This window comes from Macrotis lagotis, chromosome 6 (genome assembly GCF_037893015.1).
Source record: "Macrotis lagotis isolate mMagLag1 chromosome 6, bilby.v1.9.chrom.fasta, whole genome shotgun sequence".
Taxonomy (NCBI): domain Eukaryota; kingdom Metazoa; phylum Chordata; class Mammalia; order Peramelemorphia; family Peramelidae; genus Macrotis; species Macrotis lagotis.
Window position 1 is genome coordinate 56977045 of NC_133663.1, and position 26749 is coordinate 57003793.

At 34.6% G+C, this 26749-nt stretch overlaps 1 pseudogene; it reads right to left on the reverse strand.

Annotated features, from left to right (window-relative positions):
- Nucleotides 1-25524, reverse strand: LOC141492124 (TBC1 domain family member 16-like; annotated as a pseudogene).
- Between the last annotated feature and the right edge of the window lie 1225 nt (nt 25525-26749).

The following is a 26749-nucleotide window of genomic DNA, read 5'->3' on the forward strand; positions in this document are numbered from 1 at the left end:
CTAGTCACTTAACCCCATTGCCTTGCAAAAAAAAAGAAACAAAAAAGAAATGGCCTTATGGTGTTTATATTACTCTTCCTCTGGTCCAGATTCATTCTAGTAGCTAAACCAAGTAGAGACATCCACCTTTTTATAATGTTTTCTTCTTGGTAGGACCCTGAAGAAGGAAGCTTGAGATGTTGGATGAAGAACCTTCTAGAAGTATTTTCATTGGAGTCCTGATCTTTAAAAATGAGGTTCTACTGCTGAAAAACTTCACTGACTTTCTTGTCTAGTAACAACCAGCTTCCCATTGGTATAGGTTTCATCATTAAAGAAAAGTCAGAAAGACCTCGTTTGTTCCAGGTTAACCCCAAACACCAGGCAGGTCTGTTTGAGGGCAAAGAACTTTTGTTGCTCATCCCAGTTGGATTTTTGAAGTTGGATCCAGTTCTCAGGGGACAAGACTGGTGGAACAGGTCACATGATTGTCATTCATCTCTGTTTTCATTGTCCAGAAAAAAGAAAACTACTGCTCTCTACAAGGACTTCACTTATTTGTGAGAAGCAGAACCATGAAGAAAACGCATCAAAATCAGAATCAAAAGTACATCAGCATAGAACTCTAAGGAACTTTCCTCTTTTCTAAGCTCTGGATTTAACTCTATCTCCTCTGTCCTATCCACTGACAATTCAGACCTATTTGGTTCATCCTGAGTACTGATAGTAGATGAAATTCCCACATTGGATGGCTTGGTTAGGACCATTGGATAGTTGATCCTTAATCTTCTAACAAGGAAACCCTGGACCACTACCAAGATAGCCTCATTTTTAGCAATCAGAAGGTATCTTGGTTCTACAAGGGATGATTGATGAGGTTCTCAGAGTCCTAAGCATGAGTGAGAACCTCATCAATCATTCCCTGGGGAACCAAGATACCTCCTGATTCCTAAGAAGGAGACTATCTTGGTAGTGGCCCAGAGTTTCCAAGATACCATAAATTTCTTGTTAGAAGATTAAGGAACAACTATCCGATGAGCCTAAATGAATGGCCTCCATACCTAAAAATAAAGTTCAGTGGACTTGCCATTTGCTTTTCTTTAGTCATCTTTATGCTATACATTTATTAATTTACTTTTCTGTGAACTTTTCTTCTCCATAATTCTAACTTTGGGAATATTTATTAAATCAACCCTACCATTTCTGGAAAGTCTATGGCAATCAACAATTTCCCTATGGCTCCATAGAGTCAACAAGCATTTATTATACACTTTGCTAATTGTACTTTGCTAAGTACCGGGACGCAATTCCTACCCTTCAGGGAGCTTGCTATCCAATAGAACTGATATGGCATGTAAAAAAAATATGAAAAAAACAAAGAAAAAAGAAGGAATCTGGGCAAAGCCCTTTCGGAAAATTTGAGGAAGGAGTAAACACTTTGAAATGGGGGAGGGAATCAGGAAAGACGTCATGAGCTAAACTTAAAAGCAAATTAAAGAAAATAAGTGTTTCAGTGCACTTAGATGGCAAAGGAATGTGATCTAAATATGGAGGTAGAATACCTTTATGAATATGTAGAGGAAGGAGGATTTATCAGACTTTAGATCTCATTTAGCCCAACCTCCTAATTTTATAGAGGAGGAATATGGGGTTCAGAGAGGTTTAACCACTTGCTCAAAGTCATATTGGATGTTGAAAGTATCTCATTAGTGTAAAATAGAACTTACTTTAATTTTTTTTGTAATTGTAATTGCTTTATTACAGGCACATCTTAAAGAGATGGTGAAAAGGAAAAGCGAAAAATGTATTAGTTCTTAGAATAAGTCAGTAGATAACTTCACAAATCCCAATAATTCTCCATTTTAGTGTCATATAACACAGTAGTAGTGCTAAACTTGTTTTTTCACTAAACCTCTAGCTCTTCTCTCTTCTTTTCTACTCAGAAATCCCATTGAGATGAAAAAGATTTTCCTCTAAAAAAAGAAAATTGGTTTGCTTCTGAATAATGGTATGGACCTTGGCACCTGATAGTGTAGCCTTTTTAAGAAAAAGAAAAAGATATGCACATTACTCAGGAACCTTGGAACAGATCAGAGTATCATAGGTCTGGAGCTGGAAGAAAACTTAGAAGTCACCAAATCTACTCCTCTGTCTCTACCGCATAAACATACACATAAGTACACACACACACACACACACACACACACACACACACATTTTGAAGAAACTGAGTGAGAGAAAGGTTCAGTGACATGCCCAGGGTCACACAGTTATAGCCAAGTTTATATGAATCTATCTGAAAAGGATGCTTCATTGGGCCCCAGGAATCCAGCATACCTGAAACATGCTCCCTATTCTTCATAGTTTAGCCTAGGCACTTCCTCCTTCATGATGCCTTTCCCTATCTGTAAGTGATTTAAAATTTTCTCATTTGTTTACATAAGCCCATAGGATCTAACTCATGTCCTTTTGTTGCCCTTCTTCACAACCCCCCACTTTAGTAAAAGTAAACTTCTTGAAGATAGGGATTGTATTTTTGATTGTATCCCCCAGTGACCAGGGCATTATTTTGCACTTAAATGTTCATGGAGTTGTATTGAATTACATATCACTGATTAGGGGAGGCAACATGATCTGGTTATGAATTGAAAGCCAGATGGAGTCTGACAGAGCTGGTTCCAATTATAACTCAGATACATTGATCCCCATTGATAAAGGGAGCTTTCCAATATCAGACCAAAACAATATTACAAATCCAATATTTAGGAACCCAACTGTTCTTCCTTCTACATAATGAGTTAGAGAAATAAAAAATATTTCCAAGAAAATATGGTCAAAGGGTTCCCCCTGCCTGCAGGCCCAGTACTTAAATTGCTAGACATGAGGCTGTAGATTATTAACATTTTCTTAAATTCATCAGATAATTGAGTACTGTGAAAATGCCCCGATATTTGAAGCAACTTAATACTGTTGAAGTGGAGGACAAAATATTGATGGTCTAAAAACATCAACTTGTAGTGATACGGTAGATAATACTGTATTCCTATAGTCCTTTTTAATGTGTTATTTATTATCTTCTCTAATTCTTGTTTAATATAAGATTTTCCAAGAGAATAAAAATCAAAGGTGAAGGAGGAGTACCTGTTTTTAAAAATCAGTTTTAGGTCCACAGAGTCTGTGTTGAAAGAATATCTAACATATGTTGGCCCACTAGCCATATTTTCAGCAATTCAGTTAGCTATTTCTCTCAAAGTATTGCTAAAAAATGAATTTCTTTTTAATTTAATTTAATCATATTTTATATTTATAAACATTTGCTTTGCCTTCCATCATTCAAAAATAAAAATAAATAAATACTCAGAGTAAATATAGCTACTCAATCAAAGCTAATTTCTACTTTGCCTTGTCAATTCTCTGTGAAGTAATGAGAATATGGTTTTTATTTAGCATTTTGGAATCGTGTTAGTCATTGTTCAAATCCTTCAAAGTTGTTTATCTTTATAATCATTTTGTTATTATTATAAATTGTAGTTCTAGTTCTACTCAATTCATTCTGCATCAGTACATTTAGGTCTTCTTAGGTTTTTGTTTTATTTTTTCCTCTGAGACCCTCCATTTCTAGCTTGACCAAGTGATCTTGGTCAAGTCACTTAACTCCAATTACCTTGCCAAAAAAAAGAAAGAAAATGAGAGCATCCAATTCTTCATTCTTTTGCTACAGTATTATTTTCTATATTCATAGGCCATAATTTGTTCAGCAATTCCTTAACTTATAGAGACTCCCTAACTTACAAGGACTTTTTTTGGTGGTAGTGGTAGTGGTGGTAATGATTTACACAAAGAGCTACCATAACTTAATTTTCTTCTTTTCTTCTTCCTTTTATCTTCTTGGACTATAGCCCTAGTAGTAGTAGTAGTAGTAGTAGTAGTAGTATTGGATCAAAATTCATTTGTAATTTAGTCACTTTATGGGACATAGTTGTAAATTGTTCTCCAGATTGCCCGAACCAAAAACTCAATTAGATTAAATTCAAGAGACTCCATCTGCAAATCTGCTGTTTAGAGCTGCCTAAAGCTCGAGAAATATTTGGAATATTTAAAACAATAAGGACAAATCATTCTAGCTTCGATGCTCAAGAGGTAAAACCCTAGCCCACTTGAGAATTCATTCTTTTATTTTCCTCCGTATCCCTAATTCAGCAAAACTTCTAACTGATCACGTTTGCAAATCGTAAAAATCTCTGAAGTTTTATTGCTTTCTTTATTTCTCATAGGGCTAGTTATTAGGTGCTGCTTTATATTTCTCTGTTTAACAGATCACATCCAGGGCCACTTCAACATTCAGAATGGTTTTGGTTGACTTCTAATGCTCTTCAGATTTGAGGAATGGCTGATTAACCGATTCTTACATAGACTAAGATGCTCCCCAACTCCTACCTATAGGATCAGAGAATGGGAGTTGAAAGGGATCATAAAGGTCACCTAGCTCAACCTTCTCATTTTACAGATGGGAAAACTGAGACCTAGGGATGTTCAATAATGTGCCCAAGATCAGACAGGTCATAAATGTCAAACTTGAGATTTGAACCCATTGCTCTTTCCATGCTCCAAATTGCTTCATTCCAACAATTGATGTAACAATGGTGGAATCTTTGTTCAAGTACTCAAATCTCTTCAGAAAATCTATGTATTTGACTATGTACCACATAGGTTCAAGGATCTTGGGGCAGCCAATTTAAATCTTTCCAGAGAATGTAAATAATTTTCTTACAAATAAAACCAATGCACACCAACATAAATTTTCTCCAGAAATCAATGAAGAATAAACAAAAATAGTCTTTATTGCTTTCATTGTGTGACATAGTTTAACTTGCTGTTTGTTCGCATGCAGAAAAGAATGATTTAAGGAGGTCTCTGCTTTATTTTGGGCAGATGGTGGCAATTTTTTTTTAATTAAATGAGTCCAATGGAGGTGTTACATCTGCGGAGACAGCCTTAATTTGATGTTTTTTAGGATGCCACAAGGTATCAATTCAGCTTATAATTATATCTGTGTGTATTCACACACACAAACAAACACATACATTTCTACACTAGCAGACCTTCTGCTGAGAGGAGATGGGTGGCACAATTTGTAGAGAAGATAAAGAAAAAAGAAATTTTGGTAACTAGAAGTCAATAATTGGGCAACTCATTTCTATAGAAATGTTTTATATTAATTTACATATATGAATATGTAATATCATATTAAATATATATTTAATATTAAATGTAATTTATTTTATAAGATATTACATATCCTCTAGAAAGGATGCTAGATTTAGAGGCAAAGAATCTTGCCTTAAATCTGTCATCTGCTTCATGTATAATAGTGATCAAATTATGCCATCTCTCTGGTTTGCATTTTCCTTAGATGCAGGACTTGGACTAGACCTTGCAAAGACCTTCACATACTAAGTAGATGATCTCTTGATGAGCCAAATACAACATAGATTGGCTATCCTCCCTCTTCTTTCTCCCCCTTAACTGTTCCTCTGGAAATTCAAACATAGAAAGATCATATTCTAATTTTGCCTTCAATCTATGAAGTAAGTCCAACAACACATAATTCTCTACATCTGTTCTAAGATGAATTAAATTTATTTCTTTCTGAATGTAAAAAAAGATGAACTGCTATTTGCCTCAGTTTCCCCATCTGTAAATTGGGGGAAATAACAGCACCTACCTCAAACAGTTGCTATAAGGATCAAATGAGATACTTGCAAAAAGTTTGGCAAATGAACAATATATAAATGCTAGTCTTCATTATCATTATATAGCCCTTTGTTCTCTCTATTTTTTTTTCAAGAAAGGGGGGTTAAGTGACTTTCTCAAGCTAGGGAATTATTACATGTCTGAGAGTGGATTTGAACTCAGGTACTCCTGACTCCAGGGTTGGTGCTCTATCCACTGCACCTCCTAGCCAGCCCCTTTGTTCTCTTTTAAGGTTTATCTAATTAGATAAACAAATTAGATAAACAAATATTTGTGAAGACAAACTAAGAGAAATTAGCATCATATTTAGGAAGAAAATAAAATCACTCAGTGATTCAAAAAGCCACAAGAAGATAGGGACACCCGAGCTAGATGACAGTTTGATTAAAATATTTATTGTGATTTTAGTGGATTTTGAACTTACTTTGAGTCAAGATTATGATATATTAGCCAAAAAGTCCAATGCAGTCTCAGGCTTCATTGTGAGGCATAATTTCCAGCATTATGGAGTGGAGATTTCTTTTGCACTAGCCTGGTCAGACCACATTTATAATATCACACTCTGTTTTAGGTGCCATATTGACAGTCAGTGGAGAAGAACATTTAGGGGGGTGATGGTGGACCTCAAATGTATACTATATATGGATCAGTTGAAGGAACAGGAGTTAGGAGAAGAGAAAATTTGAACAAACTTGATAGTACATTTTAATATGCAATTCAAATACTCAATATTATTCACCACTTCAAGTACCTAAACGAATTTTAGGTGAATTTTTTAAAAAAGAATTTTCCTGCTTGGTCTCAGAAAACAGGGAACAATTGATGGAAGACACAGGGAGGGAGATTTAAATTTCACAAAAAGGGAAACTTCCAAACAATTGGAACTGCCCCAATGTGGAATAGGATTCCTTGTAGAATTTGTGAATTCATTGTTACAGGTCTTTAAGAAAACATTTAATGATCACACATTATATTATTTTTTGTTTTTTTTTAAAAATTTTTATTAAAGATATTATTTGAGTTTTACAGTTTTCCCCCAATCTTGCTTCCCTCCCCCCACCCCCACCCCACAGATAGCACTCCGTCAGTCTTTACTTTGTTTCCATGTTGTACCTCGATCCAAATTGGGTGTGATGAGAGAGAAATCATATCCTTAAAGAGAACAGAATTCTCAGAGGTAACCAGACCAAACCATAAGACATCTGGGTTTTTTTTTTTTTTCCGAATTAAAGGGAGTAGTCCTTGTACTTTGTTCAAACTCCACAGCTTCTTATCTGGATACAGATGGCACTCTCTTTACAAACAGCCAAAAATTGTTCCCAATTCTTGTGCTGATGGAATGAGCAAGTCCTTCAAGGTTGAACATCACTCTCATGTTGCTGTTAGGGTGTACAGTGTTCTTCTGGTTCTGCTCATCTCACTCAGCATCAGTTCATGCAAATCCCTCCAGGTTTCCCTGAAATCCCATCCCTCCTGGTTTCTAATAGAACAATAGTGTTCCATGACATACATATACCACAGTTTGCTAAACCATTCCCCAATTGAAGGACATTTACTGGATTTCCAATTCTTTGCCACCACAAACAGGGCTGCTATAAATATTTTTGTACAAGTAATGTTTTTACCCTTTTTCCTCATCTCTTCAGGGTATAGACCCAGTAGTGGTATTGCTGGGTCAAAGGGTATGCACATTTTTGTTGCCCTTTGGGCATAGTTCCAAATAGCACTCCAGAAGGGTTGGATGAGGTCACAACTCCACCAACAGTGTAATAGTGTCCCAGATTTCCCACATCCCTTCCAACAATGATCATTATCCTTCCTGGTCATACTGGCCAATCTGAGAGGTGTGAGGTGGTACCTCAGCGAAGCTTTAATTTGCATTTCTCTAATAATTAATGATTTAGAGCAATTTTCATATGGCTATGGATTGCTTTGATCTCCTGATCTGTAAATTGCCTTTGCATATCCTTTGACCATTTGTCAATTGGGGAATGGCTTTTTTGTTTTAAAAATATGACTCACTTCTCTGTATATTTTAGAAATGAGTCCTTTGTCAGAATCATTGGTTGTAAAGATTGTTTCCCAATTTACTACTTTTCTTTTGATCTTGATTACATTGGTTTTATCTGTGCAAAAACTTTTTAATTTAATGTAATCGAAGTCATCTAATTGGTTTTTAGTGATGTTCTCCAACTCTTCCTTAGTCATAAACTGCTCCCCTTTCCATATATCTGACAGGTAGACTAGTCCTTGATCTTCTAATTTGCTTATAGTATTGTTTTTTATGTCTATGCCCTGTAACCATTTGGATCTTATCTTGGTAAAGGGTGTGAGGTGTTGGTCTAATCTAAGTTTCTTCCATACTAACTTCCAATTATCCCAGCAGTTTTTATCAAAGAGGGAGTTTTTAATCCCAGTGGCGGGACTCTTTGGGTTTATCAAACAGCAGATTACTATAATCTTCTCCTGCTTTTACACCTAGTCTATTCCACTGGTCCACCACTCTATTTCTTAGCCAATACCAAACAGTTTTGATGACTGATGCTTTATAATATAATTTTAGATAGGGTAGTGCTAAGCCACCTTCGTTTGCTCATTTTTTTCATTAAGCTCCTGGCAATTCTTGACTTTTTATTTCTCCATATGAATTTACTTACAATTTTTTCTAGCTCATTAAAGTAATTTTTTGGAATTTTGGTTGGTAGGGCACTAAACAGATAGTTTAGTTTTGGTAGAATTGTCATTTTTATTATATTAGCTCTACCTATCCATGAGCAGTTGATATTTGCCCAGTTATTCAAATCTGATTTAATTTGTGTGAGAAGTGTTTTATAATTGTTTTCAAAAAGATTCTGAGTCTGTCTTGGCAAATAGACTCCCAAGTATTTTACACTGTCTGAGGTTACTTTGAATGGAATTTCTCTTTCTAGCTCTTCCTGCTGTTTCTTGCTAGTCATATATAGGAAAGTTGAGGATTTATGGGGGTTTATTTTATAACCTGCAACTTTGCTAAAATTGCTAATTGTTTCCAGTAGTTTTTTAGATGATTTCTTGGGATTCTCTAGGTAGACCATCATGTCATCTGCAAATAGTGAGAGTTTTGCCTCTTCCTTCCCAATTCTAATTCCTTTAGTTTCTTTTTCTTCTCTAATTGCTGATGCTAACATTTCTAATACCACACATTATATTATTGAGGAAATTCTTGGTATAGTACAGGCTAGATGAGGTGGCCTATGCTATCTCTCCTGAGATTCTGAGGTTTTGTTTGCATTTGGGATCTCTAATCCCCTCAATCTAATAATTCTGTCACTTGTCAATTTATAAAAATTATATTTGAAGAAAGATAAAAAATACAAACACACACACACACACACACACACACACACACACACACACACAAACACACCCTACCTTGCAAAAATGACCATAGAATCCCAGAATATCAGAATTAGAAGGGACCTCAAAAGTTATCAAGTCTAGGGGGCAGCTAGGTGGCACAGTGAATAGAGCACCTGCCTTGGAGCCAGGAGTACCTGGGTTCAAATGTGACCTCAGACACTTAATAATTACCTAGCCGTGTGGCCTTGGGCAAAGCACTTAACCCCATTGCCTTGAAAAAAAAATCTAAAAAAAAAAGTTATCAAGTCTAATGAATATCTGAAAAAATATTCCCTTGAAAACATCACTAATAAATTATCCTCTTTGTAAATGACATTTATTTATAATTTTATAAACACTTTAAATTAGTTCTATTTCTATATCATAATTAATCTAAGAATTTTTTCTCAAATTTGCCACTAACTTTTTTCCCTTTTTAACTCCCACCTTCTTCACACTCATTATGAAATGAAACTCACTATAACTTTAAGTCCAAGCCTAGAAGGCCCAATTCTTTCAAACCTTAATCGGAAAAAAACCCTGAAAAATGTGAAAGCAATTGTCCGCTAAGTTTAGAATTTAATTAGATCTCTCAACCTTATGCCTTAGATAGGATAAGAACTTAAAAAGCAGTAATGTAGCTTGGGGTGGAAGGGATAAGGGACTAATTAAAAATGACTTTTGCTAATATCAGAGGGAGATGAAACTTTATTTATCATAAAACCTCAGGCCACTTTAGACTTTATGAATTATGTTCACAACTGAACCACTGAAAATTGCTCTAAGTATTATCAAAACCTCCACCAGGTGGCAGTGTGCCCACACAATTATCCACCGTCTTTATTTACTTCTTTTAAAAATAAATCTTGATGAAAATAATGTTCAGAATTTGTTGTTTTCAGTATATTTTCTTTGATAGTCATCATTCACAATTCAAATTGAATATACCAAAGACCCTTTAAGATCACCCCAAATATGATCTTTACTTGAAGTAAAGAAAAAAGAAGTATATGTTGCTATCTTGTGTTAGTATTATAAAGACTTAAGAATTGCAAGAGGCCCTCTGATTCCAAATGCATTCTTTTACAGATGAGGAAACAGAGGCTAAAACAAATGAACTGACTTGCCCAGTGTCACACATGTAAGCTATGGTTCAGTTGTGTAACAATTCTAGGACATAGGAATATATTTCTAGTGCTGAGAGCATTTCAGATACTTTCCAGTCCAACACATTCATTTTTATAGATAAAGGAATTGAGGCAAGAAAGGAGAAAACACTTGTGAATGAATATCAGATGAGATTTGAACCTAAGCCCTCCAAGGCTTAGGGAACAGTCACTTCAATAAGTCATCCTAGTGAAATGTTTCTCATTTGGCTTTGAGTTGCACTGTGAATACAAATTCTTTTGCAAGCCCCAATTTAAGCCATCACATCTACATTTAATTAGAGTTTTCTTGGGTTTTGCATAATGAGGTTTAATTGGAAATAAATAGAATATCTCCTAAGCAGAAGGCAACAAAAACTGGAATAACAGGTACTATATTTTGGATGGAAATATGAAATGTCTTAGAACTTCAGATAGAGCTAGAAACTCATTTTAAATGAGGGACAGAAGTGAAAGGGGAATTTGGAAATGGTAAGCTGGTCGAGAGAATATTACTGCAAAGCTGACACAGAAGGTGGAAGGATCTTAAAAATAATAACAAAAACAATTATAATGTATATGGGTTTTAAGGTTTGCAAAGAGCTTTCTAAATATTCCTCATTTGATCCTCTCAAAACCTATCCTTATTTTGAAGATTAGGAAATGGAGACTGATAGAGGTAAGGTGACTTCCTGATAGTCACAAAGCTAGTAAATGTGATTTGAGATTGGATTTTAATTCAGCTCTTTCCTGACCCCAGATCTAGAGCCCTATCCATTGCAGCCATATAGCTTACCTTATCTCATCTCATAATGAGGATTGAACAATTGGAGCTCAATGTATAGTTTGGAGAAGAAAAAATACAAGGAATGACTTCAGTCCTTCCAATTGAAGGATTTAATGCTTATATGGATGGGAAATGCTTCCCCTGAGCTCAGAGAACAGAGCCAGCAAGGTGGGGATGGAAGTCAAGAAAAGGCAGATCTGAATCTGCTAGAAGGAAGAACTTTGCAAGCCCTGGAGCTCTAAGGAAACTGGATGCCTGTTGAGGTAGTGCTAGGAGCTTCCTTCCTGGGGGGTTTCACACAGAAACTCTACCCCCTTTGGGGGCCAGTGTTGAAATGTTGAGTTGATCCTTGAGTCTGTACCAACTGATTTCCATGATCCCAGAGATCCCTTCCCACTATAGTTGATAGAGATTGACTGGCTTTTATAGGAAGGCAAGAAAGGCCAGTATCAGAGCCAGCCTTGGAGTTATAAAAATCTGTGTTCAAGGTCTACCTTGACACATTCTGCCTATGATGTCCTCATTGTGATTTCCATATCCCAGTGAATTCACAGGGTCTATTAAAGAAAAAATGGAAGTAGATGTATGACAAAGAGTGGTAGATTAATGGGGGAATTTTTTCCCCCTTTTCCCCTTGACCTGGTAACATTCTATTGTAATGGCCCTTGATGATGGTGACTTTCTACTCTCCCTACTCATGAGAACTGTGGGAACCATTTCCATTACCTGAACTCATTTTAACTCCAGCTAGCTCCTTCTTAAACATTTGCTAGTGGTCTCTAAGAAGCTAGGTTAGCAAATGTGGCTAGAGCAATGCAAATCCTATTATTGAAATCCTATAGGGAAAATCCACTTCTGTTCTCATTTTCAAAATTAAGATTAGGTTATGACCAAGAGACTCAGAGTGCAAAGGCAAAGGATTTTAATTCACACACACACACACAAACACACACAAAGTTCAAGAGAACTTTTTCTGGGTGATTACTTATTTAATTAATAATACTTGCATTTTTATTAATAAAAGAGGTCAGTGGTATTCTTGAATGGCAAAGATCCCTCATGGCAGTGGGCTCATAGTTTAAATGCCTTGGAAGAATGGATGTAGCAATCTACTCTGATTGGTTAGCAAGTAATGCCATGATGATTATTACAATGAGAAATGGGATCACTCTAAAGGAGAAACTGAGAGTGGACAAAGAGGCACCCCCCAACCTTGGGCAATCTAGATAAAGGATTTACCTCCACCCAAACATGCTTGAATGGAACACAAAGGGCAGTAATTCACTTTAGATAAGATTATCTAGGTGGGATATATTTAAGTCCTTCAAAGGCTATACCTTGAACATAAAAATAACTAAGGGAAAAAGCCTGTATCTCTCATAATTGGTAATTAGTAATAATTCATCTCAAGGCACACATTTTACATATAAATAGACATGTGTAAACACACATATAAATACATATACAAATATCAATATATAATTAAGCATTTTGCATAGTACCTTGGAAATAGTAAATACTACATAAATATTATCATTACATGTAGAAATACATATAGAGTATATTTAAATATGCATGAATACACATATATTTGTTAGAGATATAGGGATTAGAAAATTCCAGACTGACTCATGAATTATACTCTATATAGGGGTGGCTAGGTGGTGCAATAGAGCACCAGCCCTGGAGTTAGAAATACCTGAGTTCAAATCCAGCTTCAGACACTTAATAATTTCCTAGCTATATGGTCTTGGGCAAGCCACTTAACTCCTTGCAAAAACTCAAAAAAAAAAAGAATTCTATTCTATACAACTTTTTTTAAGCCCAAGATTTTTATCCTTTGACTATTTTTTATTTAAACAACTGAATCTAGAACATCTGCCTCATACAAAGGCAATATTACACAAAAGTAAAAGCAATACAGTCATAGTTTTCACTAGGATGAACTTGTTTCTTCCATTTGTGCTAGGAAGGAAAGAGATAGTACAAGATGTCTGCTGAAAAGCAAGATTTACCTTGATCATGCTTCTTTGCTGTTAAAAATAAATAGTAAGAAATATTTTTAATGGACACCTATCAGCTTGGTGATTGGTGATTTAGTTTCATTAGAAGACAAGCAACTGAAAAAAAATAGCCTGCTAATTTAGGCAGTCCTTCTATTTTCCAGGACTTTCTCAAGGGGATTACCTTGTGCTAATATAATTTTGAATTGAGAGCATTTGTTTTCCATTTATTCTCTTCAGGAATAGGTTGGTTCAGGAACATATTTTAAAAATTGTCTCAAAAAGATCTACTTATTTTTGATTAATTAATATCAACAAGGTAAACTCTATGACTCAAAAACAAAGAAAATGATAGAAATGCCACAGTCTCAGTTTAGGCTGTGAATCCCCAATACACTGAAACGTACTAATAGCAACAATCCAACTTACAGAGGTGTTTATCCTTGTGGGAATTGTTTGTTTAGTAGAAGCTTAGACTTCCAAGAGAATATCCATAATACCCATTTATAGAAGGAGTGACACCTGGGGATAATACATTCTTTCACTTCTCATGTCATTGTTTAGACCATTGATCATACTATACCCGAAAAAGTGAAAGAATTAAGAGTCTAAACATGGGACAGTATATAAATTATCTTTCACAAACTCAGATGGCTCTATGCTCACTATGTTAGAAGTTTTAAGCGCCAGTTATTTCAGATGAGAGGACTTGGGGGAATAAGGAGCAGACAGTCTGGAAGCAGAGTTGTCCCCAAATAGGTAAGTAGCATTTATTTCAGTCATTATCAGGGAGGCATCTGACCCTGCACATTATTTAGGATCGGGTACTGTCAGATTCTGCAGGTAGGTTGTATACTCTTTAAGGCCTTCATCCACTGAGAGTTCTCTCCCTAGAATATTTAGAATTTTTTTTTCAACTGTTCTTTTATGTATTTGACTTCTTCTGAGACAGAGAATCAGGTATTGGTACAAAGATTAGATTATATGCCTGTAATGGTAGGAAGGAATCAATGAAAAAGTTTGAGATAATTAGTTGTTATAAGGGGCTTGGCTTCTAGGAATAGAGGGGTATAGCTCCCTTATGTTCTGCCCTTCTTTTACTTTGTGTGGAGTATTGTATTGGCTTTTGGGTATCGTTGATACATTGTCTATTGATAAGCCTCAGAATGTCCAGAGGAGGCAGCCAGGCTGGTGAAGGGCCTTGAATACATGGTCTAGGAGAATCAATTGAAAGAGCTGGTGATGTTTACAAGTCTCAGTAGGGACATGCTAGCTCTCTTCATTTTTTGAAGGACTGTGGTAGAGAGAAGGGATTAAATTTGTTCCATCAAATCCCAGAGAAAAGAATGGAGGAACAGGTAAAAGTACCAAAGAGTCAAATTAGGAGGGGTGTTTTATGTGTTTGTGTTTGTGTGTGTGTGTGTGTGTGTGTGTGATGTATAAATCTGTATAAGAGTATAAGAAGTAAGATTGTCCCAAAGTAGAAAGGAATGCATCAAAACAAATGACTTCCCTATTCTTGGAGATCTTTCAGTTAAGGCTGGGATTCCTAAAATAACCTATTTTTGTTTTCCCTGCTGTATTTATGTGTTGGATTAAATGACCATTGAAATTCTTTCCATCCTCTTGAATTCTCTTTTTCTTTGATGAGGGCCACTAATGAGAAAATGACCTTAAATTAAACAAATGAAGTTCTTTTATAGAAGTGCCTTTAGAGTTCCATTTTTTTTCTAAAAAGTATTTCCATAAATTAAAAATAAAATAATTTTTTACAAAAAGAAAGCAAGATTTCCCAAGGAAGTAAATACCATCTCAGCAGTTATTCCCTTCTAAGAACTATCCAGGAAAGCTTATTCACTGAATTGGAACACTCTTGCTGCCATCCCTTGTCTCATGTCATTTTGTTAAGGTGTTGCTTGTTCTGGATCTAATACTGATAAGTCTTTTCTCATTTCACTCTGGATCAAGTGATACTGTTTAGTACCACAAAAAGGGTTGTTGTTAAAGGGTTTAAATACCATCTGTGATATTTATTAACTCCATGTCTTCTTCACTATGTGAGCCAGTTTCTTCATTTATGAACTGGCAATATTATTTTTACTATCCACCCAATAGTGATATTGCAAGACAAATGCTTTGCATACTTAAAGTATTATTTGATGTGGCCTATTATTGTCATAATGTGTGATTTGTAAATCCCTTGATTCTTCTATGGATTTATGCTATCATCAACCCACATCTTCCTTCAACTCTTATCTTGCTTAAATTTTATCTAGACCTCTTCATAAATTTTCCATAGTAGAGTAACTCAATGACGACGTCATAGCTTCAAAGAGTTGGAAGGGACCTAAAAGACCCCCTGTCTAACTTATATTTGACCAAGAATCAGGTCAATGATTTTCTCATAAAGTATTTCTGCAACATTTTTAGTAACCCCCACTTTGGGACAGTTTTAAACAGTAAGAAATATTTTCTTATATCAGTTTAATTGGTATCTCTGTAAAATCTAACAAATATTTCCAATTCTTTCTTTTGGAACTGAGTAGAATATTTCAAATACCTCTTCCATATCAAAACCTTTGAAATACTCACAGACATCTATCATGTCTTTATCATGTCTATCGTCATACTCACAGACATTTATCTGGGTCTTTACTTCACCTGATCATGTAAGAAGTATGCCCCATGACTCAATAATTATTGATTTCAACTTTCCACTTGAATCAGTCCGTGGTGTGAACTAACTATAAACATAGACTAGATACCGCTGTTAAATCAATTAGTCGGTCAAAGATTTTAGACCAAGTGAGAAAAAGTCTTCTATCAATTTGGAAAGAGCTGAAGTCACTGGGTGAAGAGAAACGATGTCCCATAGGAAGTATGCTAGTACTGACTGAGGAGACTTGTCCATATACTCTGGGGTTTGAATAAAATAATTGATTGTCTTGGAATTCAAACGTTCAAACTATTGCCAGCATAATGGAGTGATTTTCTTCAGTCAAGTTCCTGAGAAGTAATCATTTGGAGAAACAGAAAAACCTTAATCAGGTCCCAACTATGGACCTTATCTTCTAATTCTCTCCTCTTCTCTGTCTTCATCTTTTCTGGAGGAAAACTTGTGAACTTCAGAAGGCCAGGTGACTGAGATTTTAAAGGATTTTTATAATCATCCTGTTAATGTTGACATTACATGATGGGATTGGATACAGTTATATACCACTGGCAATCACGATTAGTTCCAAAGTGGTTACATCTTATTTACATTTACTAATAACTAATGGACACTCATAAAAACTTCTGAGTATATGAATAAAACCACATAGTATTCTTATATAGATATCTGTAGAGCAATGTTATACCACAGAAAGAATTCTGGATATAAAGTTAGAGGACATGGATTTTAATCCAAGTTATACCATTTAGGATTTATGTGACACTGAGCAAATCACTTAAATGACCTTGGCTTTAGTTTGTAAAATAAGGGAGCTGGGGTAAAGCACCTTTAAAGTTCCTTCTCTGTGCCCAATAGCCTAGGAAATGAATTGATTAGTGACAAAAATCTGTATATTTTTTTGCCTCTGACTCTGTTTTTCTCTCCACCTCTCTTTTTTTTTGTATCTCTCTATTTCTCAATCTATCTTTGCCTCTCTCTCTCTCTCTCTCTCTCTCTCTCTCTCTCTCTCATATCAGTATCCAGAAGCAATTCCTGTTTATTTTGTGTATTCAGGCTCCTCATAATGTTTTCATTTACTCATTGTTTCAAGCTAAAATGAGATAAACTAACTTCAGGAGTTTGACATTTAAGTGAAACATTTTTTTTACATGATTAAAATTTTAAAACATTGAACTTATGCTGAGATTCCAACATTGGCTTCTTGAGGTTATTGGAAAGGGAAAATTTTTGGTAATGTCTTCTATAGTCTCCTCTCCCTCAGTCACTTTTTTCTTTTTCTTTTCCATCTAGGACAGGTTTTTGTTTTTGTTTTGTTTTGTTTAACCTTAGTTCAAAGGTCTTGGGGGGCTTTATTTTCTCTAACATTTAACTGAAATTTAGTATTTTCTTCATTTATTTAAAAACATTATCCTTTTTATTTTGTATTTTTCTTTATTGTTTCTAATTGTATGTAAGGATAATTTTCAACATTCATTTTTGTGAAGTTTTCTCCCTTCCATACTTCCCTCTCCCTACCCTAAGATAGTAAGCAATGTCATATAGGTTATACATGTACAATTATGTTACACGTATTCCATAATTTTTATGCTGTGAAAGAAGAATCAGAACAAAAGAACCATGAGAAAGAAAAAAAAAGTAAAAGTGGTATATTTTGGTCTGCATACAGAATTGTATAGCCCCCCCCCAGATGTACATGTCATTTAGAATTGTCTTTGATTACTGTATTACAGAGAAAAGCTAAGTCTATCATAGTTGATTATTCTACAGTGTTGCTGTTATTGTGTATATTGTTCTCCTGGTTCTGTTCACTTCACTTGGCATTAGTTTGTGTAAGTCTTTCCAGGTTTTTCTGAAATCTTCCTGCTCATCATTTCTTATAGAAAAATAATATATCAATATATTCATATAACCCAGTTTACTCAGTCGTTCCCAAATTAATGGGTATCCATTCAACTTGAAATATTTTGCCACCACAAAAAGAGCTACTTTGAATATTTTTGTACATGTGGGTATTTCCCCCTTTTAAATTATCTCTTTAGGACATAGACGTGTTTTAGTGACCCTCCAGAATGGTTGGATCAATTCACAACTCCACTAACAATGCATTAGTGTCCAGTTTATCAAGATTTCTCATTTTTCTTTTCTGTTATATCAGATGATGTGATAGGTGTTAGGCAGTACCTCAGAGTTTATAAACATTATCCCAGAAGGATTTTATAGACCACTGCCTAAACCTTTCATGATCCAATCAAATGTGTTGAGAACTCCTAACCTAGACCTTTAAGAACACTACAAAATGTACAAACCACAGATTATGTAATGCTTACCAATTTTCCTTCAAACTCTCCTGGAAAAAGACATAAACTACTTTTGGCACATTTGAAAAAAAGTGATTTCCTCTTTGCCCTTCTGATATTTGTGATTATTAGCTTTAATACCCACAAAGTAACTAATGGCACTTTGTAGTCCAATCTGGAATCTCACTACTAACTAAATTCATATCATGCAAAGGAGTTCTTAAGCATCACCTATATCCTTTTCTCAACAGAAAATTCCCTGATTGAAGGAACTATGGCTTATTTATAAGATTCTAGAGACAGGATTTGAACTGAGGTTCTTTGATTCTGCGTACAAAGCTCTTTCCATTCCACCGTAATGTCTCCTAAAAAAGCTTTGTATTTCTAATAATGCTTAAGACCCTGTAACATTAAGAATTTAATAAATATTTGTTGAATCTTTGAATGAATTAATGAATGGGTGAATATTTTTTCTCATACCATTAAATAAATCAATGAGCAATGGACAGATAAACACCTTCATTCTCCTATTTGCCAATTTCTCCATAATTTTTAAATGAGCCATCATTTCTTGGCAATCTGGGTCAAAAAACACAGATAGTAAATAGTTTCAATAATATATTATGAAGCTCATAAAAATAAGGAATTGAAAAGATGATCCACTTTTTCTGATAAGTTCTACCACAAAGTCATAGATCTTGATCATATAGCAATTCTAAGTGGTCTGAGTCCTCTACTGAAAGCAAAGGAATACCCTTAACTCTCTGACTCTAAATGGATAAAAGGGCATGAAGATTACCAGCTGTTTAGCATACCCTAATCTCTCTCTCTCTCTCTCTCTCTCTCTCTCTCTCTCTCTCTCTCTCTCTCTCTCTCTCTCTCTCTCCCCCCCTCTCTGCATTCATATATATACATATATATGTATATACATGAATATATATGTATACATATATATATATATATATATATATATATATATATATATATATATATATATGAGGCTATTTGTACCTATGTTCACTAAGAAAAGGAATGATTATAAAGGCAGTCGATTCCTTGGCATCTACAAGTTACAAGAGCAAGTAACTAAGAGAAAGCATGCTAGTATCATAGCTGATAGTTTTAAGTTTTACATCTCTAGTATCCTGGGAGGAGTGATGGATTTGAGGAGGGGAAAGACAGTGAATCTGTGATTGCTGACCTGTTGCTATGCAACAAGACAAGCAAGGTGAAGGGGGATAGAAAGTGTTGCCCCTTTTAAGTCTTCTGTCTCTATCTCTGTTTTTCGATATGACTCTCTCCTCTCCAAAATAAACTAAAACAAAAAAAAAAACCCACCAATAACTTCTACTAAGGTGGAAAACTGTTCTCCAGTACTGCTTTGCTTCTGCTTTTCCCTAGCTTGGAAGAAATATAATTCCCAGGGTCTTCAGTGACTAAGTCCCACTTTGAAAGACAGTCATTCCAAATTTTGATAGAAGGACTAATTAGTGTTACACTAATAATAGAGATGTAAAATCAATATGACTTGTTTCCATTGAAGCAAAAATAAGATATTTCTGTCCTATTTTTCTTTTTTATGTTTTCACAAGCTATCTACACAAATATATATATCATTTGTTGTTGTTCAGTCATGTCTAACTATTCGTGACCCCACTAGGGGTTTTCTTGGCAAAGATACTGAAGTAATTTGCCATTACTTTCTCTGGCTCATTTTACAGATGAGGAACTGAGACAAACAGGAATAAGTTACAAAGACAGTAATTATCTAAGATCAGATTTGAACTCAGGAAGAGACCTTCTGACTCCAGGCCTGGTGCTCTATTCATTGTACCATCTAGCTTCCAAGGCATATCTTCTTCCTTAAGAGACATTATTTCAAAATGCCTATTTAAGATATATGCTGGTGAAAATTAATGTGTACAGAACCGACTTTCAATTTTGATCTTTATTATTAACAAATTCTAAATCACTTCTATCTAAATAATAAGATAAAATAAAGCAGGTTTGAATTTGTAGCATTTGTTGACTTCTGAGCTGTAAATGTTCATACGGAAAATTTAACAATTGACTTTCCTGCGATGGCTCCAGTGTATCATTCAATGTTTATCAACTTGTTCGCAATTCTTTTCTTTCTGATGTTAAGAAGAACAACTACAAGACTCACATATACAAAAGCATTTATAGCAACTCATTTTGTAATGGCAAAAACATGGAAATTGATGGGTGTCAATCAATTGAGGAATGACTGAGCAAATGGAGTACTATTGTTCTGTAAGAAATCATGACTGGGCAGACTTAAGAAAAACCTGGAAAAACTTGCATGAACCGATGCTGAGTGAAATGAGCAGAACCTGGAGAACATTATAAACACAAATAGCAATTCTAAGTGATGATCAAATGATAGGCTTACCTTCTTTCAGTAGTTCAGTGATCAAGGACAATTCTAAAAGACTTGTTATAGAAAATGTCATTCATAGCCACAGAAAAACTATGGAGTCTAAATGCAGAACAAAGCATATTATGTTCACTTTTTATAACTTGTTTTATGATCTTTCTCACGGTCTTTCCCCCCCTTTAATTCTGAATATTCCATGAGTAACATGGAAATGAATAATGTACAACTTATATCAGACTATTCATTGTCAAGGGGAAGGAGGAGGGAAGAAAGAATGATAGAAAATGTGTAACTCAAAAGTTTACAAAAAGATGAATGCTGAAAACTATTTTTGCTTATATTTGGAAAAATAAAATAACATTCAAAAAATAAAATCTACCCTTGTGTCTTCCTTTTAAAAATGTGAACCTAACTAAAATCTCTCTCTCTCTCTCTCTCTCTCTCTCTCTCCTTATGTATATATATATCTCTCTCTCTCCTTATATATATATATGTATATCATATATATGTATATATATATGTATGTATATACCATAGAACATAGAAGATTGTGAAAGAAACACTGTGGTTTTTTTTTTTTTTTACAAAAAGCTTTCTCTTAAGTATACATTAAATTCAATATACAATTTTTAAAACTGTTCTCTTACTGTGATTCCTTCTGGACTTCCTGCTGTTCTTATGCAAAAAATGAAAACAAAAATATTGCAATGAATCTATTTTCTTTATTTTGTTTTTGGCAACCTCCTTCATCCCCATTTCTCTACCTCAAACTCAGAAGAAAGAATGAAAAAAGCAAAAAGAAAACTTTTGTAACAAATATGCTTAGTCAATCAAAATATATCGCCACGTTGATTATGCTTGAACATCTATATCTAATTTTCACTTATTTTTCAGGAAGAGGGTAACATGCTTAACTCCTCTGAATTAGTCCTCTGGAATCATTATGGATCACTGCATTGGTCATAGTTCTTAAATCTTTCAAAGTTGTCTATAATTTTATTATTGTATAAAATCTCCTGGTTCCCTTTCTTTTATTTTGTTCATAGAAGTCTTCCCAGGTTTCTCTGAAATGATTCCTTTTGTCATTTCCTATAATGCAATAGTATCTATTATATACATATACCATAATTTCTTTAGTCATTCTCAGTTAATGGGCATGCCCTCTATCTTTTAATACTTTGGCATAATAAAGTGAGTTGCTATAAATATTTGGGTACATATTTCTTTTTCCACTTTGATCTCTTTGAAGCATTAATAATGGCATTGCTCCTTCTCTGTCTCTTCCTTCTACAATCCAAAACCCATAGTTACTTTCAGCCCTTGATTTGATGCTGAGAATTAACCAAATGGTATTGACCGTACTGGTATCAATCCTTCTATAATTACCTGACACACCATGCTTCCCAACTGCTGCCCTAGCCCTTTAGCCTTGTGATTCTGTTATGGTTTTGGCTTTCAATGCCTAGGCACTAGGCTGGTCAGGTGCAAGTCTATTATTCCACAGGCCAAATTATTTGGACATTGGTTTGGCACTTTCTCCCACAAAGTCTAGGCATAGAAAACTTGGCACTAGGTATTGATATTATTCTATGTCCTGTGGTGATTGGGGCTCAGGTGCTAACCTGGCCCTGAACCCTGATGTAGGAAATTCCACCTACAGGGTTTGTCTCCACTCAGAGTCTCTGAAGAATTCTAGCAGCCTTAATAAATGCTTACTTCATTTCCCTTCCCACCTCACAATTTATATAAAATATATCCTTAATTTTAAATGACATCTATATTTGAGTTTAATACTTATCAAGGAAAGCATGGAATAAAAAAAATGCACTTAGCCATTTGCCATTCCCAAAATAGGATCAAATACAAATAAATATGATATTCTGTTTTCTATCTTTATTCCAGACCTGCCCAAATTTTCTGTACTTCAGCCCCATTTTCATTAATTATTTTTTTTAGGTTTTTGCAAGGCCATGGGGTTAAGTGACTTGTCCAAGGTCATACACAGCACTTAGTAAGGGTCTGAGGCTGGATTTGAACTCAGGTCCTCCTGACTCCTGGGTCAGTGCTCTATTCACTGAGCCACCTAGCTGCCCCTTCATTAATTATTTCTTTATTATTTTCATATTTTTCATATAATTGTAGCTATTGTGTTTTTCTATTTATATACTTTGACCTTTGTCCCATTGTATATGTAGAGTTTTACAGATATGCATCAATTTCTTAGTGATTATGGATATCAGTACACTTACTACAATTTTCCCAAATTAATTTCTTTTAATTTTAGAAATATAGCTTTTTGATATATAAAATTAATATCCTCAATTAATACAGATTTCAGAGAGCATAATTCTATCATACTTGAGAACTATTGTTAGCAAGAGAATATTAGACTGAATGAATTATTTTCCAATTTCATTTCATTGTTCTTCTAATACCTTTGCTTTTTCCACTAAAGACAAGTAGAAATGGAATTACATTTTCTCTAGAGAATGCCTTAGCTTGTTGAAACTTACAACAATTCAATCATTGGATGTTTACAAATACATGAAAATGTGGATACCTTCAGACACCTCCACTGGAATGTAAGCTTCTAGAAGGCAATATCATAGGACCTGATAAATAATAAGCACTTAATAAATGGTTATTGATTAAATAACTGTGATCAAAATAGTTAGATAATTGAATATTTCATTTTTCATTTAGATGCTTTGATGGTATACAATATGACCTTGAAATTCCCAGAGCTTTGGCTTCAATAAAAGAAAGGATTTGATGACAATGAGGGATAATATGTACAAGCAGTTCACAAAGAAGAATATGGAATTCTTTTCTCCTAAGTCTGAAAAATATTATTAATATAGGATAGCTTAAATGTTATTTGTCCCCAAAATGGAGGATAAAATGATAATCTCTGATATGAAGATACTTTCTTATTCCATGAATCTCTAATTCTATCAAGTGAAGATATATTTCTTTGGGGGAAAATTTTTTAAAATATCTTTTTATTGTTATCAACTAGGACCATTCCTGTATTTTTTTGACAGAAAGTGTCTTAAAACAGTTTTAAAATCTATTTCAACAATTAAACCCATTTCAAATAAAGTAAACTTTTCTGATTAGATAAATTAGTTGATGCCAATGAATCAGTGTTATTTTTATTGTCCCAAGTAGAGTAAGAATTGGTACTAGCATTTCTGATGAGATGCAATCAAAAGTTGAGGGTTAAGTGTGACTATCTTTGAAAGCTGCAGACTATAGTTCCATCATGATAAAGCATCTTGTCCTGCCCACAAGGTCATCCTCACAATGTTGGTTGAACTATTTAATCATTTTAATTTTAGATTTTAAGTCTTGTTTCCTCATAATTTCATGGTTATTTTTCCCTTGGACCCAATCTAAAGCCTTTTACTTTAAGGACAAGAATTTTATTCATGTTTGATAACCATCACTGAATAAGTTCTGAACCTACAATTTTTTGTACAAGGAATTCCCACGAGAAGAAAATCCCTCCATCCATATAGATCAATTCCTTCTGAGCAACTGAGAGTTAAAAAGTTGAGTAAAGGCATTGAAAGGTTAAATGTCCAGGGTCACATAACCACAGTGTATCAGAGGCATACTTGGAACTCAGGTCTTCTGACTCCAAGGCAGGTTCTTCATTCAGTAGGTCACATTGTCTGGTGCCCATAAGGGTTTGATGAATGATTATTAATTGGTTGAAGTTTGAATTAGAAATACCTTGCTTAGCATTGTCTCAATTTTCTTCCTTACCCAAAGGCTGGTCTTTTCTGATGAGTGCTTTTTTGGATAGACCTCATTGGAATAGGAAATTATACTTTTAGGAACTGGAGTAGTGTCAATAGAATTCAATTCCCAGCCAAGCTGACTCTTGCCAAGACATGAAAGTATGTTGGTTCATGCTCATCTTGCTGATAATATAATAGTCATTCCTCATAAATTTAAACATTTTAATGGAAACTTGCCCAGTGCTATGGTGAAATATAAGGGATCACACATGTCTAGGGCTCCAACAACTACTCTATCTACAATTTTTAATTTCCTTACATGGTAATTAAAATTGATATTTTGCTAATTGATATGCTTCTCCCTCATTTTCAACTAATGATTTCATTTATCACACCATGTCTTCCAATTTCATGGATGAACCAAGAAAATGGTCTAGAACCTAGCTATCTCCTCGCTAAATGCTGTTTGACTTCAGGTGTTAAGGCATAATGACTGGCATTTTTAGAGAAAAAAGTAGAATTATTTTTATGTCTATGTATATTTGTTTGCATATATGAGTTTGTCTTTATGTTCTAATCCTTTAGAAAATAGTGGAAATCAGTTCCAAATCTTACTAATACTTTAACGCCACTATAAAATTGGATTTGGGTAAGGGATCTGTAAAGATGTCATAGAATAAGCAGTGGGGGATGGCATTAAAAATATCTTCCTATTAAGATGAAAGTAATTTTGCCACTTTAATGATTTTCTCCCTAGCAATTTATTCTTTTCAGAATATCTCTTGATGTGGAAAAAAGATTTTCTTTTAATGAAGAATAAGTTTTCATCTATCAACCATGAATAACTCTAGATAATACAGTAAATAAAAAAGGAAAGAAATACTCGTGAATCCTTATAAATAGATACAAGCAAATATAGATATTAACAACTAAATTATTTTAGGAATCAAAACATAACAATTTTTATAATACTGGGGTAGTTAATTTATGGCACTTAGTTTTTTTTTTTTTGTTTTGTTTTGTTTTTAGTGCCCAATATTCTGGGTAACTAAGTAAATCTCCCTTTCACTTGTGAAAATTCATTGAAACAGTGAATCTAAGAGTCAGAAGGGATCACAGAAGTCCTTTAGTATTACCCATTGACAGCAAAAATTCTCTTCCTTAGCATTCTGGTCAAATGTCATATCGCTGTTGTCCCCCTCTTCTCCTTTCTTCCTAAAGAGATTTAGCCTCTTCTTACCTTCTTGGCCAGAGGGCACTCACAGGGCTGCTGTAGATGGCCATGGAAGGTTTAACCTGCGCATTTCTAACTTCCAGTTTCCTTTGGTAGGCTGGTGGCCACTTGCTCCGAGAGTTTCATCATACCGGTGTCATACTTAGTTTGGGAAAAGACAGATTTAGTCCTATTCTATCTCAGATCTCAGGTAATATAGTGGATAGAACTAGACCTGAAATCCATAAGACCTGGGTTCAAATCCAACCTCGGTGACTTGCTAACTATGTGACACTGGACAAATCACTTAATCTCTATTTGCTTTAGTTGCCTTATCTGTAAAATGGGAATAATAATACCATCTAGTTCCCAGTGTTATGAGGATCAAGTGAGATATTTATAATGTGCTTAAAACATGACTGGCATAGTAAGTTCCATATAAATATTAATTTTTATTATGAATCTCCTGAACTCAAATAATACATCAATCTTAGCCTTCCCAGTAGCAGAGATAATAGACATGCACTATTGTACCTGTCTGAGGCAGCTTAATGTCCTACTGGATAGGGCATCAACTCTGGAGTCAGAGGACCTGAGTTCAAATTCCGCCTCAGACATTTGGCACTTATTTGCTGTGGGACCCTGAGCAAGTCACATAAACCTGCTTATCTCACATCCAGGGCCAACTCCAGTTACTCTGATTCACATCTGGCCAAAGGACCCAGGTTACTCCAGAGGAAAAAGTGAGGCTGATGACTTAGCATGCCCCCCCAAAAATCCAATTCACTTATTTTTCAAGGCAAAATCTCCCTGATGTCATTCTTAGAGAATGACAAACAAACAAAAATAACAAAAAATTATGCCTATCTATAGTCTTTTTTAAAAATAAATCATCAAATGTGGTAGATCTCTCTCCTTTGAAAGAAAATCTAATATGTTTGTTTCCTTTCTTAAATTCTAAATTGTTATCATGGAAATTTCTACCCATTTCTTCTACATTTTCCCTTTGGGGTTGAGCAAAACAGCCATGACCATCATTTTTCTACATTATAACTCTTCAAAAACTCATGACTTTGGGCAAGTCATTGAGTTGCAGGTCCCTAACATTAAACAAAATGAGGAGAATGGATTAGATGATCTGTAAAGTTGTATGATTTTACATTCTGCCAGAGTTACGACACCTTTTTGCTGGACATTACCTTGTATACAATATAGGTTCAATACTAATCAAAAAGTATTTTCATTGATGACAGTCAATGAATAAATGATCTATCCTGTTGTCCTAATCTATTGATCTCTCATGTGTTTGTCTCTATGTATGCATATATGAGTATGTATGTATACTTGTGCCTAGATGTATAATAGACATAGATAT